The 11,514-nt window shown below is 36.7% G+C and overlaps 4 non-coding genes across 4 annotated transcripts; all 4 read right to left on the bottom strand.

The window, feature by feature from the left end:
- Positions 1 to 288: 288 nt before the first annotated feature.
- On the bottom strand, positions 289 to 362 carry Trnan-guu. The gene has a single exon. It is a non-coding gene; the product is annotated as a tRNA-Asn (tRNA).
- Positions 363 to 2,233: 1,871 nt separating this feature from the next.
- On the bottom strand, positions 2,234 to 2,307 carry Trnan-guu. Its single transcript has one exon. It is a non-coding gene; the product is annotated as a tRNA-Asn (tRNA).
- A 3,531-nt stretch (positions 2,308 to 5,838) lies between these two features.
- Trnan-guu lies at positions 5,839 to 5,912 on the bottom strand. Its single transcript has one exon. It is a non-coding gene; the product is annotated as a tRNA-Asn (tRNA).
- Positions 5,913 to 7,734: 1,822 nt separating this feature from the next.
- On the bottom strand, positions 7,735 to 7,808 carry Trnan-guu. The gene has a single exon. It is a non-coding gene; the product is annotated as a tRNA-Asn (tRNA).
- Positions 7,809 to 11,514: the final 3,706 nt, after the last annotated feature.

Consider the following 11,514-nt stretch of genomic DNA (forward strand, 5'->3'; position numbering starts at 1 on the left):
TCTGTTACATACTAGTATTCAGTTTGTTTTAGATAAACAATGTTTTCATTTTGTTCACATAGTTTAATTTCTAATTCATTTTTTTTTTTTTTTTTTTTGAAAGTCAAACACGAAATTGTCTAACATAAAATTTTCATAAGCAATGTTTCAAGAAACAGTTGGTTATTTATTATAAATTCCGCAATTGATGTTTAAAAAATTACACTATAAACTGACACAGCATACTGACATTCTACTAGTATTTACCAAATAATCTAAGAACCAAAAATAAAAAGAACAAAAATAATTCGTCACTGGGTGGACTCGAACCACCAACCTTTCGGTTAACAGCCGAACGCGCTAACCGATTGCGCCACAGAGACTGATTGCTATTGGTTATTGATAACATCGTTTACTCTAGGTATAGTAGTACGAGGTCACAGAACTATAGTGATATATGATTACATTCATTTCAATTTATTTTCGTGCTTATATGCAATTACGGTTCAAGCACGCTGTCCTGGGCACCCAACTCAGCTATCTGGGCTATCTGTCCAGGACAGTGGGTTAGTTATTAGTTGGTTAGTGGTTAGTGAGAGTGAAGAGGGTGCAGTGGCCTTACACCTACTCATTGAGCTCTTAAGAATTCGCTCTGGGTTGGGCCGCGAACCCTGTACCTACCAGCCTGTAGTCCGATAGCTTAACCACTCAGATCCACTGTGCCACCGAGGCCGGTTATGATTACAACATTGTTTTTTGTCTCATTTACAAGCACAGCATCGCAGTCGACTCAACACTTCATAAACAAACACGCAATAGATCTAACAATTAATTAACTAATTAATGACCCTCGAGAACCAAGGACTTGAAGGAGAATACTTTTCAAGATAATATACTAGTAATAATACTGTGTAGAAAATAATTCCACAAACTAATCATTAGCCACAGTTTCGCAGCCTTCGATTAGTCAACAGTCTTCAGGTTGCACAACTTACACTGTCAGTGGCGGATCCAGAAAATCCATTGGGGGGGGGGGGGCAATGACATGAGGCGGAATGCCAAGGGAATTTTGGGAGAGCTTTGGGGGGGGGGGGGTGAAAATTAATATTTAATAACATTATAACTGTCACAAAATTTAGGTGGGGGCCGGACCCCTGGTCCCTCCCAAGATCCGCTTCTGACTGTAGTTCTCTTGTTTTGGTTAGCTGTCCGTATTTATATAATACCACACTCCTTAACCGGGCGTTTGATCAGGTGTGACCATAAGCGTACGAGACAAAACCTTAAATTAAGGCAAACATTATAGATATTCGTGGAAAATAGGCTAACCTGAGACCTTTTTACCATATATGTACACCATTCTACACTCAAACTTAATTGTAATATATGTCCGTTGGAGTACCCGTTCACAGGACTGGAATGCAATACAATGGCATAATTTGGCATTCATGTTTAGCGACGGAATTAAGTAAAGTTTGTTTTATTTAACGACGCCACTAGAGCACATTGATTTTTTATCTTATCATCGGCTATTGGACGTCGAACATATGGTCATTCTGATACTGTTTTTTAGAGGAAACCCGCTATCGCCACATAGGCTACTCTTTTACGACAGGCAGCAAAGGATCTTTTATTTGCATTTCCCACAGGCAGGATAGCACAAACCATGGCCTTTGTTGAACCAGTTATGGATCACTGGTCGGTGCAAGTGGTTTACACCTACCCATTGAGCCTTGCCTTTGGAGTCTTTGAGTGTCTACCATAAAACTGTTCGAAGGCTCTCAGAAGTCTTGTGATACCCTGATCAAACAACTTCTCTACTAGAACGACATGTCGGTCTCTAAAATTCCTAGATTCCATGTTGCAAATACATATATACTTTGTTGGTTTTCCCGTTAGCCATTTTGCTCGTAAAGGAATGTCGTGTCATTTGAGTTTCTCTATTTTAATACCATTAATTAGTACATCTCAGATGACCTGTTACATACTAGCATTCAGTTTGTTTTGGATAAACATGTTTTCAGTTTTTTCACATTGTTTAATTTCTAATTCGTTTTTTGTTTTATTTTTGAAAGCCAAATACGAAATTGTCTAACCTCAAATTTTCAAAAGTAATGTTTCAAGAAACAGTTGGTTATTTATTATAAATTCCGCAATTGATTTGAAATTTTTTACACTATAAACTGACACAGCATACTGACATTCTATTTACCAAATAATCTAAGAACCAAAAATAAAAAGAACAAAAATAATTCGTCACTGGGTGGACTCGAACCACCAACCTTTCGGTTAACAGCCGAACGCGCTAACCGATTGCGCCACAGAGACTGGATGCTAGTGGTTATTGATAACATCGTTTACTCTAGGTATAGTAGTACGAGGTCACAGAACTATAGTGATATGATTACATTCATTTCAATTTATGTTCGTGCTTATATCCAATTACGGTTCAAGCACGCTGTCCTGGGCACCCAACTCAGCTATCTGGGCTAGCTGTCCAGAACAGTGGGTTAGTTGTTAGTTGGTTAGTGGTTAGTGAGAGTGAAGAGGGTGTAGTGGCCTTACACCTACCCATTGAGCCCTTAAGAACTCGCTCTGGGTTGGGCCGCGAACCCTGTACCTACCAGCCTGTAGTCCGATAGCTTAACCACTCAGGTCCACTGTGCCACCGAGGCCGGTTATGATTACAACATTGTTTTTTGTCTCATTTACAAGCACAGCATCGCAGTCGACTCAACACTTCATAAACAAACACCAAGGACTTGAAGGAGAATACTTTTCAAGATAATATACTAGTAATAATACTGTGTAGAAAATAATTCCACAAACTAATCATTAGCCACAGTTTCGCAGCCTTCGATTAGTCAACAGTCTTCAGGTTGCACAACTTACACTGTCAGTGGCGGATCCAGAAAATCCATGGGGGGGGGGGGGGGGGGGGCAATGACATGAGGCGGAATGCCAAGGGAACTTTGGGAGAGCTTTGGGGGGGGGGGGGGGGGGGGTGAAAATTAATATTTAATAACATTATAACTGTCACAAAATTTAGGAGGGGGCCGGACCCTGGTCCCTCCCAAGATCCGCTTCTGACTGTAGTTCTCTTGTTTTGGTTAGCTGTCCGTATTTACATAATACCACACTCCTTAACCGGGCGTTTGATCAGGTGTGACCATAAGCGTACGAGACAAAACCTTAAATTCGGGCAAATATTATAGATATTCGTGGAAAATAGGCTAACCTGAGACCTTTTTACCATATATTTACACCATTCTACACTCGAAATTAATTGTAATATATGTCCGTTGGAGTACCCGTTCACAGGACTGGAATGCAATACAATGGCATAATTTGGCATCCATGTTTAGCGCCGGAATTAAGTAAAGTTTGTTTTATTTAACGACGCCACTAGAGCACATTGATTTTTTTATCTTATCATCGAACATATGGTCATTCTGACACTGTTTTTTTTTACAGGAAACCCGCTGTCGCCACATAGGCTACTCTTTTACGACAGGCAGCAAAGGATCTTTTATTTGCACTTCCCACAGGCAGGATAGCACAAACCATGGCCTTTGTTGAACCAGTTATGGATCACTGGTCGGTGCAAGTGGTTTACACCTACCCATTGAGCCTTGCCTTTGGAGTCTTTGAGTGTCTACCATAAAACTGTTCGAAGGCTCTCAGGAGTCTTGTGATACCCTGATCAAACAACTTCTCTACTAGAACATGTCGGTCTCTAAAATTCCTAAATTCCATGTTGCAAATACATATATACTTTGTTGGTTTTCCCGTTAGCCATTTTGCTCGTAAAGGAATGTCGTGTCATTTGAGTTTCTCTATTTTATTACCATTAATTAGTACATCTCAGATGACCTGTTACATACTAGTATTCAGTTTGTTTTGGATAAACAATGTTTTCAGTTTTTTCACATTGTTTAATTTCTAATTCGTTTTTTGTTTTATTTTTGAAAGCCAAATACGAAATTGTCTAACCTCAAATTTTCAAAAGTAATGTTTCAAGAAACAGTTGGTTATTTATTATAAATTCCGCAATTGATTTGAAATTTTTTACACTATAAACTGACACAGCATACTGACATTCTATTTACCAAATAATCTAAGAACCAAAAATAAAAAGAACAAAAATAATTCGTCACTGGGTGGACTCGAACCACCAACCTTTCGGTTAACAGCCGAACGCGCTTTTTTTTTTTATCTTTTTATTTACAAATTCAACAATTCACATTCAATAAATAAAATATATATTAAAGCAATAAATACGCACACACAAGAACCATTCACTGAATTACTCTGACCTCTCGCGCTCATTCATACTGATTTTATTCATTAATATATATATTATCATCATTTCTTATAAACATTCAAAAAATAAATTAAAAAATAGTAATTTCATTCACTTCTCAAACGTCTGTTTTATAAACACCAGCAATTAAAGTTCTAAACAGGTTTTAATTTTTTTCCATTTGGATCAGTGTCAATTCCTTTTCTTTTTCTTTCCTCGGCTAACCTCCTAATAAACGCTTCATTAGGTCGATCGACCATTCTCCTCCTTCTGTATTTTCTGTTTTGAGAGTCATGGTGTTCAGTGTTCTCCGATTGATCTCTGTCCGTGCGTGGTAAGCGGTCACCCATTGTCTCGGTTCTTTCATTCCCAACATTTGAGCTTCTGTTTTTAACAGGTGAATCAGTGACTCGCTTCACACTAGTATTGTCCGATGTCTTTCCTTCTTCTGTCTTTGTTCCTCTAACCTCCTCATTGTCTTTAGCTGGCTTGGCATGCTTCACTGACGGGGCTCCTTTAGGGATCGAAATTACTTTTTCAATTACCTCATCGTCCATATTTTCTTCATCAGAACTGTGTTCCTCTCCATTACTTGTATATTCCACATCAGAATCACATTCCTCACTACTTCTACCGTCCTTACAACTACACTGAGAATGTCTCTTGTTACACTCACCACACTTTAACTTTTCACAAAACTGTTTTATATGGCCAGTTTGTTTACAAAAATTGCACACAATATCTGGACAAAACTTCATGACATGTGAATCAGATAAACAGTTCCAGCATACTTTTGTTTGACCACTGTGTATTACCCGAAAAAACATGGGTCCTTCTGCAGTATCAAACTTCACAGAATATGGCATCGATTTGACATTTTCCGGAAATTTCACCCTTACATAACGTGTTCCATCAAAAATGGGAAGTCCAGCATGTTTCCGTCTTTTAATGTCAGATATTACCGCAATCTTGTATTCATTTAGTTTCTTGACAATGTCATCATCAGTTACATATGATGGTAAATACATAAAAGACACCACCACTGTGTCAGAAAACAACATGCTACAGTTAAAATCATGTCCATTGAACGAAAATCCATCGACTACCAACCTCGCATTTTCTTCGCAATCAAAAGTCACATCCAGAATGTTAGCATATTTGGGAACAATCGCCAAAACTGTATTCTCACCAGTAATATCTTCCAAAGCTTTGTAAATGTCATCAATCTTGTGTTTTAGATTATCCAAAACATCAACAGAAACTGTGCATTCCTTCCTGTACCTCGCACCCAAAATGGGCCTCTTCTCTCCACCGTTGACCGAAGTCGACATCACAAAAGTCAGATTTTTTTAAAAACTAAAAAAACCCTGACAATACATAACTTTCCTATCAAAAAAAATCAAGTCTCTCGCATTTCAGTAAAAAACAAAACACACATCTCCAAACAATAAAACCGAAAAAACCACGAGCACTCTGAAACACGTCTTATCACAACAAATACACAACCGGAAGTTAAAAAAATAAAAAGAACAAAAAAAAAAAGAACAAAAATAATTCGTCACTGGGTGGACTCGAACCACCAACCTTTCGGTTAACAGCCGAACGCGCTAACCGATTGCGCCACAGAGACTGGATGCTAGTGGTTATTGATAACATCGTTTACTCTAGGTATAGTAGTACGAGGTCACAGAACTATAGTGATATGATTACATTCATTTCAATTTATTTTCGTGCTTATATCCAATTACGGTTCAAGCACGCTTTCCTGGGCACCCAACTCAGCTATCTGGGCTAGCTGTCCAGAACAGTGGGTTAGTTGTTAGTTGGTTAGTGGTTAGTGAGAGTGAAGAGGGTGTAGTGGCCTTACACCTACCCATTGAGCCCTTAAGAACTCGCTCTGGGTTGGGCCGCGAACCCTGTACCTACCAGCCTGTAGTCCGATAGCTTAACCACTCAGGTCCACTGTGCCACAGAGGCCGGTTATGATTACAACATTGTTTTTTGTCTCATTTACAAGCACAGCATCGCAGTCGACTCAACACTTCATAAACAAACACCAAGGACTTGAAGGAGAATACTTTTCAAGATAATATACTAGTAATAATACTGTGTAGAAAATAATTCTACAAACTAATCATTAGCCACAGTTTCGCAGCCTTCGATTAGTCAACAGTCTTCAGGTTGCACAACTTACACTGTCAGTGGCGGATCCAGAAAATCCATGGGGGGTGGGGGGGGGGGGGCAATGACATGAGGCGGAATGCCAAGGGAACTTTGGAAGAGCTTTGGGGGGGGGGGGGGGTGAAAATTAATATTTAATAACATTATAACTGTCACAAAATTTAGGAGGGGGCCGGACCCTGGTCCCTCCCAAGATCCGCTTCTGACTGTAGTTCTCTTGTTTTGGTTAGCTGTCCGTATTTACATAATACCACACTCCTTAACCGGGCGTTTGATCAGGTGTGACCATAAGCGTACGAGACAAAACCTTAAATTCGGGCAAATATTATAGATATTCGTGGAAAATAGGCTAACCTGAGACCTTTTTACCATATATTTACACCATTCTACACTCGAAATTAATTGTAATATATGTCCGTTGGAGTACCCGTTCACAGGACTGGAATGCAATACAATGGCATAATTTGGCATCCATGTTTAGCGCCGGAATTAAGTAAAGTTTGTTTTATTTAACGACGCCACTAGAGCACATTGATTTTTTTATCTTATCATCGAACATATGGTCATTCTGACACTGTTTTTTTTTTACAGGAAACCCGCTGTCGCCACATAGGCTACTCTTTTACGACAGGCAGCAAAGGATCTTTTATTTGCACTTCCCACAGGCAGGATAGCACAAACCATGGCCTTTGTTGAACCAGTTATGGATCACTGGTCGGTGCAAGTGGTTTACACCTACCCATTGAGCCTTGCCTTTGGAGTCTTTGAGTGTCTACCATAAAACTGTTCGAAGGCTCTCAGGAGTCTTGTGATACCCTGATCAAACAACTTCTCTACTAGAACGACATGTCGGTCTCTAAAATTCCTAGATTCCATGTTGGAAATACATATATACTTTGTTGGTTTTCCCGTTAGCCATTTTGCTCGTAAAGGAATGTCGTGTCATTTGAGTTTCTCTATTTTATTACCATTAATTAGTACATCTCAGATGATCTGCTACATACTAGTATTCAGTTTGTTTTGAATAAATAATGTTTTCATTTTGTTCACATAGTTTAATTTCTAATTCGTTTTTTGTTTTAATTTTGAAAGCCAAATACGAAATTGTCTAACCTCAAATTTTCAAAAGTAATGTTTCAAGAAACAGTTGGTTATTTATTATAAATTCCGCAATTGGTTTTAAATTTGTTACACTATAAACTGACACAGCATACTGACATTCTATTTACCAAAAAATCTAAAAACCAAAAATAAAAAGAACAATAGTTATTCGTCACTGGGTGGACTCGAACCACCAACCTTTCGGTTAACAGCCGAACGCGCTAACCGATTGCGCCACAGAGACTGGATATTAATAGTCTCTGATAACATCAGCTGCTGAGATTTATGTAGGATTACAATATTTGCATTGTGATTGTCTCATTTACTTTGACAACATTGCAGTTGGCTTAACACTTCATAAAAACACCCCTCAGTCAGTTAACATTTAAGGATTTTAACAATATCGTGCAGTTTAAGGATGGTAACAATATCGTGCAGAATTTTTTTTTATAAAATCATCCATTGGCCACATTTTCGCAACCTTCGTTTAGTCAACTGTCTTCAGATTGCACAGCTTACAATGACGTTCTTTTATTGTAGCTATCCGTAAATAAATAAACTCCTTAATCGGGCTTTTGACCAAACATATATATTTTTTTATATATATAAAAAACTAAAAGTAAAGATGTTTGTTTGATATTTTAATGATCAGAAAATACAATAAATTTCTTTCTTTAAGACTTAAAGATCAATTCCTACAAACATGGTACAGTCATATCGATAATTCCAGAAAAGCTTCAAATTAGAACCTGTTAAAATATGGTGTTACATCTGAGACATATTTAACATCACTTGAGAAAAAACATTGGTGTCCATTATTACATTTAATTTTGCTAAACGAAGCAAAGTACTACACGTACTGAGTGTCCGACTGCCACACATTAGTCCCGTTTGATTTCCCCTGAATTGATGTATTTTCGGGACCGGGTAGCAGCAGATCGAACAACAATTAACTTTGAGATACCATTAAAAGTATGCAAATTCCCAATTAACGTACAGGTTTAGTTAAGTAAGAGTTGCAGATTTGAAATCTACACATATTTTTACATACGAATCAATGTTCAAACCTTCCTGACTCTCCGACATAGATAAATCGACCTGGCTCCTGGACTAAATTGTAAAAAGTGATATTTATTTGACAAGGGGCGGGATTTAGCTCAGTCGGTTGAGTGTTTGCTTGAGGTGCATGCATCGCAGGATCAAACCACCTCGGTGGATCCATTCAACTGATTGTTTTTTTTTTTCTAGATCCAACCATTGCACCATAACTGGTCAAAGGCCGTGGTATGTGCTTTCCTGTCTGTCTGGTGTATAGATATTGTAGCCGACCAGGAATTCAACACGTGTGGACCTAGTACTCAAGGAAACGGTAAAATTATGAAATAAAACAGTTCATTTCATTATTTTTACGTATTATGTATCCATGGATTTGCTATATGTGGTACCACCAGAAAGTTCGTAACAGTTTAATATTTGTAACTGAATTTAAATAGAGAATGAAAGACCAATTCACCCAATCCATGTATGCTATTTTTGACACATACTCAAAATGTTTTATATACAAATAATTTGTTGATAATTTATGTTTGCAGTATTATTTACAAAAATCAATTGCTTCGAAGTATAAACACATATACATATGTAAATATAGACTATCTGCATACAGCCTTGCTATAGAAACGGGCAGATATAATGATACTGAAATATCAGAAAGACTTTGTAATGTGTGCACATAAGCGTACGAGACAGGGGGCAGAGGGGCAACAGCCCCCCACCCCCAGTGCTGGAGCAAATCATCAAATTAGGTCAAAAATTATAGAAACATTCGGGTAAAACGAGCTTACCTGAAACCTTTTCAGCATGTATTCCCTTCATTTTACCCACAATACCAGTTGTAATCCATGGAGAAATGCATAATGATTCGTTTGCAATCCTATTTAGCTGATACGAATAAATGTCGTTATCCAGATTCGGTCATTTTTGTTGAATTCGGGCAAAAATCGCCCTGCCCCCCCCCCCCTCCCAAGCTATTTCTGGCTATGGTAAAAGTACGCCTATGTTTGTGCACATGCAAGCAGTTGAAGATGAGTTCCACTTCATATTAGTTTGTCTATTTTATAATACTCTGAGAAGCAGATTTATTAAACCATATTATTATACCCGACCATCTTCATTTAAACTAATACATTTACTATCCATTAACAACTTAAAGCAACAACATTGTGTAAATATGCAGCAACAACTCCGAGAAAAGATATTTTATATTTATTATAGATCTACGTATCACTCTCCACAATGTACTGTAATGTATTATTATGTGATGAATATATGTATATGGTGGATTATGGTTATTGCATTATGTGTATGTATAATTATGTGATATATATATATATATATATATATATATATATATATATATATATATATATATATATATATATATATATATATATATATGAATAATGTATGTTTGGCTATGAACTGTATGCGAATAAATTATTAAATTTAGGATTGCATAAATAAAATAACTTGTAAATGTCTTAAGGTATCAGAAATAAGGCTGGTAGGTACAGGGTTCGCAGCCCGGTACCGGCTCCCACCCAGAGCGAGTTTTAACGATCAATGGGTAGGTGTAAGACCCCTACACCCTCTTCTCTCTCACTAACCACTAACAAGTAACAACTAACCCACTGTCCTGGACAGACAGCCCACATAGCTGAGGTGTATGCCGAGGACAGCATGCTTGAACCTTAATTGGATATAAACATGAAAATAAGTTGAAAATAAAATGAAATATCCTGCTCAGGTCGAATGGCGAATGCAGCTCGGCAGCATTCGCCATTCTAACTTTCGCAGGAAAAGTCGATATCTTAAGACAGACTTTAGACAGTAACTAGTTGTTCTCTGTTTATCTACCCACAATATACACACCAACAAGACACATGCATATTAATTATTCTCTGCATTCGCGCATTTCATGAAGAAGAAAAAAACCCAGAGAAGAATTAAACAAGACACAAAAAAAAGAGTTGGGGGATAAAGACGAAGAGAGAATAGTTTCTTTTCCATTAATCGGTGTTTCGAAAGTATAAAATAAGTATACTTATATTATTTGACGTAATACAATAAATAGGTTTGAACAAAAAGCCTTTAAATAATTATAGTTATAAATTATCCGATTTTCTTGTGAACTGGTTTTCTTTTCTAGACAGCATAAAATTTTCAATGTATCACAGATACTTTTTTATATTTACAGTTTTAATAAAATTAAGAGTATGATGTGTATATTGTAACTATAAATGTAGTGTTTCAAAGTAGTATAACACTGATATTTGCTGGTCCAAATCCTATGAAACAATGTTTACAAAGTCTAAAATCAGAATAATTTGTTTACAAATAAACTACTGGAAGAATAAAACACAGACACACAAAAGAAGAAAGTAAAGAAAGAGATAGAGATTGTAACACAAAGAAAGAAATAAAAAAGGAGAAAAAAGAAGGGAAAGAAAGATTTAGAATAAAAGAAAGACAGAAAGAAAAAAGGAAACAACCATTTAGAATAAAACGAATAGAAAAAAGAAAGACAGAAAGAAAAAGAAAAAAAAGGAAAGAAAGATTTAGATAAAAGAAAAAAAGGAAACAACAATTTAGAATAAAAGAAATAGAAAAAAAGAACGACAGAAAGAGAAAAAAGAAAGGAAAGTAAGAAAGATTTAGAATAAAAGAAAGACTGAAAGAAAAAAGGAAACAAAGATTTAGAATAAAACGAATAGAAAAAAGAAAGACAGAAAGAGAAAAAAGAATGGAACGAAAGAAAGATTTAGAATAAAAGAAAAAAGGAAACAAAAATTTAGAATAAAAAAAATAGAAAAAAGAACGACAGAAAGAGAAAAAAGAAAGGAACGAAAGATTTAGAATAAAAGAAAGACAGAAAGAAAAAAGGTAACAAA

Source organism: Gigantopelta aegis, chromosome 6, assembly GCF_016097555.1.
Source record: "Gigantopelta aegis isolate Gae_Host chromosome 6, Gae_host_genome, whole genome shotgun sequence".
Lineage (NCBI taxonomy): Eukaryota > Metazoa > Mollusca > Gastropoda > Neomphalida > Peltospiridae > Gigantopelta > Gigantopelta aegis.